The 6,000-nt window shown below is 36.4% G+C and overlaps 1 long non-coding RNA gene across 1 annotated transcript in view; it reads left to right on the top strand.

Moving 5' to 3' along the window:
• The first annotated feature begins 843 nt into the window (after nucleotides 1–843).
• Nucleotides 844–6,000, top strand: part of LOC134810421 (uncharacterized) — a 74,651-nt gene continuing 69,494 nt past the window's right edge. The window contains exon 1 of the long non-coding RNA XR_010158375.1: nucleotides 844–904. This is a non-coding gene — a long non-coding RNA (uncharacterized LOC134810421). The remainder of the gene's footprint in view (nucleotides 905–6,000) is intronic.

Below are 6,000 nucleotides of genomic sequence, written 5' to 3'. Positions count from 1 at the left end.
TTACAGTTTGTTAATTTAGGGGCATTCCTATAAATATTATGGATTTAATAAGTAATGTTTCCTGGGAGTCTTGAAATATAGAAGTTATGATTTTACAATAAAAATATTTTAACCATTTAGGATGCCAGGTGTGGAAGAACAAGACCCCACATCTGCATAATCTTGCTTCTTGGAATCAAGTAAAATAAAAATTTCCTTAATATTCAACACGTTATTCTTTTCTTACAAAATAAAATAAATACATTTTGTATAGAAATAGTGCTCCTTATAACTTATTTTTGTCATTTAGTTTGCTGACCTATGGAGTTCACTGTGAACCCAAAATCTACAATCCCTCCTTAGATCTACCTAAACAGAAGGAAAATTAATATTTCCTTCCAGGTTTTAATCCCCCAAAGAAAGAAAATTATTTGTCTAAAGTATATTTCTAGAACTAGTCTAAAGAAAGTAAGATTTTGCTAAACAATTTAGCTGATTTTTTCTGTCTCAGAAAGTTAAGATTTTAAATCAAAAGTCACTTAGTGTGATCTTGCATTATCTTAAAACTCAATTATAATTAACTTGCTTTTCTAAAGAAGAGAGAGCTAGTCTTAAAATGAGACCTTTGCCATTTAATGCTGTGTTCAAATGTAAGTTAGAGAATTAGAAAAGATAAGGATCCCTATTGCAAGCTATTCATCAACTAAGAATGTATCTGTTCTTGAGATTGTTAAGGTGTGGTTGAAGTTAAATGATTTGCTCACAGAAGAAATTTTTAAAACATATGGTAATCTTTGACCTTTACTATACTGAGTCAGCTGAGTACAAGAGTAACTTCCCTTCACTTTTTTTTTTCTCCTCAAGGTAAGCATCAGATAATCTGGGAAGAAAATATCATTCAGAAGTTCATGTATACATGTGGATGGTAAATATATTATATTTTTGCTTTTTTTACTTGTTATCTTATGATGATAAGTTATCAGAGAGAAGTAGCTGCATTTCACTTTGAGTTTGATTACATACTCAGAAATATAAATTTTGATGAAGAAAATGAGGAAGAATATTAAATAATAAAAACTATTTATTGCTGTCAACTAGATATCATGCTTAGCATTTTATGTAAACCATGAATGTTTTCAATTACAATGATGGTGATGATAATCATGATGATAATAACTAACATTTGTTAGGCAACCATTATGTGCCCAGATGTGCTGGGCACCTGAGATACAACAGTGAGGAGGTGGGACATGGTCCCCGACCTTGTGGAGCTTCAGGCTAGCGGTGAAGTGTAGACAAATCAACAGTTATGTAATGTAATGAGGCAGTGATGAGAGAAGTATAGGGTGCTGTAAAAGCATGTTGGGATGATGTCCAGCTCTTACTGGGGCAGAAGGACAAGGTGTGTATTACAAAAGGCTTCCTGGATGAATGGATATCAAAATAGAGCTAAAAGGATGAGTTGGCCATACAAAGGGCAAGAGTATTCTCAGAAGAGGAGTGAGCATGAAGAAACATCTAGAAGGTAGAAATAGTGTGGCATTTTTAAAGGACTGAAAACTTTTCAATGTGGTAGGAACAGAGAGTGCAAACATGAGAATAACGAGACACAAGCTTGGGAGGAAAGTTGGGGCTGCTCATGAAAGTCACATGTGAGAAGCTGAAACTTGGGATCAGAGATCATAGTGTCATGGTCAGATATAGAGCTTAGAAAGATTACACACTGCTACCGTGCACATAAAGGCTGGGAGAGGGCAAGATTGGTGGCAAAAAAGTAAGTTAGTAAACTTAGAGTCATTTGGCAGAAAACAAAAACAAAAGGATAATCTTACACTAGAGGAGACACCATGGAAATGGATAACAAATGATTTGATTCAAGTGACTTTTAGGATGTAGACTTGCTAGGACTTGATATTAATCAAATGTGGGGGTGAGGAAGATGGAGGGAAAAAGATATTTGGCTTGGGTTCCTGGGGAGAAGAAATTGGCATTTAATGAAATTTGGAGCAGAGGAAGAGGAACAGGTTTGAGGGTGAGGAAAAATAGAGCATTTAGTTTTGATGTGCTGAGTGTTAGGTGGCCATTGGATGATTAAGTATACCCAGAGTTTATTCGTGAGGAAACCAAAACTTAAGGGGCTTAATAACTTGATCAAAGTCTCACAGCCAGGATTTGAGACCAGGTAATCTGGCTCTAGATTTCCTGCTCTTATAGACTACACTATACTGCTCCTTAAATTTCTGAGCAGACTTCTCTCCAAAGACAAGATCTCAAAGATCTGTTTTCTCTCAATACCTCTTCTTATCTGATCTTGTAGGACAATGTCAGGATTCTGGATTCTAATACAGCTGTGCTACTAACTACTTGACCCTGGGCAAATCATTACCCTTTCAGGTCACTGTCTCTAAAAGAAAGGAGCTGGAATAGGTCAGTATTTCTCAAAGGGGTTTTGGGAGTAGGACTGGAAGGAGATTAGAAAGAGGTGAGCATGAGCAAATGGGGTTTATTCCAAGAATGCAAGGTTTGTTCAACATTCAAAAATTAGTCAATGTGGGCTACACTGAAAAAAACCACATGATCATATCAATAGATGCAGAAAAATCATTTGACAAATTCAATATGCACTTATGCTGAAAACTTTTGAAAAACTAGGAACAGAAGGGGACTTTCTTAATGTGATAAAAGGCACCTATTAAACTTACAGCTAAATCATATACAATGGTGAAGATTGAACATTTTTGCTTTAAGATTGGAACAAGTTTCAAGATTAGAATAAGATTTTCATCACTCCTATTTAAGAGAATACAAGAAGTCCTAGTCAGTTCAATAAGGCAAGGAAAAGAAATAGAAGATATACAGATAAGAAAGGAAGTAATAAAACTGTCACTATTTGCAGACAATATGGTTTTCTACATGGAAAGTTCAAGTAATGCACCAAAGAAAAAAAATCTCCTAGAGCTAATAAGTGAATTCAACAAAGTCACAGGCTACAAGATCAATATTAAAAAATAAATCACATTTCTATATACTATTAATGAAAAATTGGAGGTTGAAATAAAAAGTACCATTTATAATAACTCCAAAAATAAAATACTTAGGTATAAATATCACAGAATACTTACAGAATCTGCATGTTGGAATACCGTTGAATAAACTCGAAGAACTACATGAGAAATATATTGTACTCATGCAATAGAAGACCAAACATTGTTAAAATGTTAATTCTCCCCAAATTGATAACTTTATTACAATCCCAATAAAAATCCCAGCAGAATTCTCTTTAGTTATTGACAAAATGATTCTAAAATTTTTATGGAAAGTCAAAGAAACTAGAATAGACAAAATAATTTGAAAAAGAAAAATGAAGCTGGGAGATTCATACTGCCTAACTTAAGACTTATGATAAAGTCACAGTGATCAAGATAGTATGGCATTTGCAAAATGATAGACACAGAATTGTGTCTAGAAGTAGACCTATACAAATGTGTCCAATTTATTTTTTGACAAAGGTGCGAAGATAATTCAATGGAGGAAGCATAGGTTTTTCAACAAATGGTGATAAAACAACTGAATATACATATAAAAAATTAATCTATACTTTTTACTATATACAAAAATTAACTTAAAATAGTGCGTAGATCTAAGGATACAATATAACATTTAAAAACTGTTGGAAGAAAATGTAAGAGAACATCTTCAAAATCCTGAGTTTTGCAAAGAGTTTTTAGACATGACATCTAAAGTCTAATACATTTTTAAAATGCTAAATTGGAATTCACAAAATTAAAAACCTTTGCTCCATAAAAGACACTGTGAAGAAAACAAAACGCAAGCTAAAGACTGGGAGAAAATATCTGCAAATCGTTCTTCTGACAAAAGAATACCTAGACTATATAAGGAATTTTGAAAATTCAGCAAGAAAACAAACTCTAAAACAATGGACAAAAGACTTAGGCACTTTACCAAGGAAGACATATGGATAGTAAGTAAGCACACAAAAAGATGCTCAACATTATTAATCACTATGGAAATGTGAATTAAAGTCACACTGAGATACTTTTATGTATCTCTTAAAATGGTTAATACAAAAACAAAACTGACAATATCGAGTACTGGCAAAGACCTCTCATACATTAGTGGTGGAAACACAATATAGTAATGCCACTCTGGAAAATAGTTTGGCATTTTAAAATAAATTTAAACATACCCTTGTCCTACATATGTACCACAGAGAAATGAAAATTTAGGTTCACCAAAAACGGGTATTCAAGAAATTGTAGCAGCACCATTCATAATTGCAAACACCTGGAAACAACCCAAATATTGCTCACTGGGCAGATGGATAAACAAGCAGTGGTACATCCATTAAATGAAATATTACTCAACAACAAAAAGGAAGAAACTAGTGATACTCTTGACAAAACTGATGGATTATGCTAATCAATGCATTATCATAAGTGAAAGAAACAAGGCTCAAAATGCTACAGATTGTAGGATTTCATTTATATGGCATTCTGCAGGAAAGAACCCTGTAGGGATAAAAGTAATATCAGTGGATCAGTGGTTACTAAGACTTACTGGTGGGGGAGGATTTGATTAAAAGGGACCACTTGGAAGAAATTTTTGGAGAGAGGGGATCATCTGGTCTCCTGATTGGGGTGATTGTTATACCAGTCTATGAATTTGTCCAAACTCACAAAACTGTACACTACAAGGGATTTTTATCATATTAAAATTTAAAATATTTACAAAAATAATGGAAGATCACAAAATGGGAGATTCTTTAAAAAGGCTTAAAAATCCTCTCTGAAAAAATGATCAAAAATGCCTAGATGAAAACCCAGGGAATTTTTCAAAAAGTGTGTGAGAAATTTGTGAACAATGATGAGGTCAATGGGCAGAGGACGGCACTTAGGTTCCATACATGTTGTTCACAGCAAAACCAAAACAAAACAAAACAAAAACAAAAAAAAACAAGAAACAAAAACAAACAAAACAGTCAACTGCCCTTGCTCCAGCAGCCCTTGCGTCCTTTAGAGGAGCATTCCTTCCAGTGACCACTAGAGGCAGCACAGAGAAGCTTAAAGCCCCCACTTAAGCCCAGAAGATAATCCCCAAAATGATTACAGCCTCCTGACCTCTGCCTTTGGAAATTTTTCTGAGGACACACTTGGCAGTTCTGGGCCACTTCCTCTGTTTAACTTACTTGGGTTGTGGGTGGCAGATAGAGCAGAGTGATGTGACAGCAGAAGCATTCCAAGTGGGTGCTTGAGGTGGCAAGTTTCGGGTATCTGCCTGAGCCCAGGAGACCCTGCATTGGCGAGTGGCCCGGGTCCCCTGGCTTCTCTTTAGGGTGATTGATGGGATGTGGAGCGGAACTTTCTGGGTGAGCAAGACCCTCTGCTCAGGCTTCTTCCCCTCTCACTGGCGCCTGCAGATTGGAAAGCAGAACGTGGGATGGGACGGGAAGTCAGAACAGCACAAAAATGAACTTGCTTAGTGTGGCAGGTGCATGGGGGGCTGGGGGAGGCTGAGGGAAAGAAGGAAGAGAGGCTTGTGTGGACCGATGAGGACAAAGAGAAGCTCAAAGGGTCTGAGCAGACAGCAACCCATTTTTACCTCATTGCTCGTTTTTGTTTCATTTTTTTCTTCCTCTCTTCTTTCTTCTCCTCTCTTTGACATTCTCTACCCCACTCCAATCCCACCTTTTCCCTCTTCTCTTATGCTTTCTGTACATCCTTCCTTCCTCTCCTCCTCTCACAACAGTCAGCAGAGTAACGTGTATTCACTTGATGTGATAGGGAGGGACCACAGGAGCTAAGGATGATGTATTTGTTTCCTGTGGCTGCCAAAACAAATGATCACTAACTGGTGGCTTAAAAAAACACAGTTTATTCGCACAGTTCTGGAGGCCAAAAGTCTAAAATCAAGGTGTTGGCAGGGCCATGCTGCCTCTGGAGGATACAAGGGAACAGCCTTCCTTGCCTCTTTCAGGCACTGGGGACTCCAGGTTGGGGCTCT

This window comes from Pan troglodytes, chromosome 6 (assembly GCF_028858775.2).
Source record: "Pan troglodytes isolate AG18354 chromosome 6, NHGRI_mPanTro3-v2.0_pri, whole genome shotgun sequence".
NCBI lineage: Eukaryota > Metazoa > Chordata > Mammalia > Primates > Hominidae > Pan > Pan troglodytes.
The sequence above is the reverse complement of the archived record's forward strand: the minus strand, read 5'-3'. Positions and strand labels throughout refer to the sequence as shown.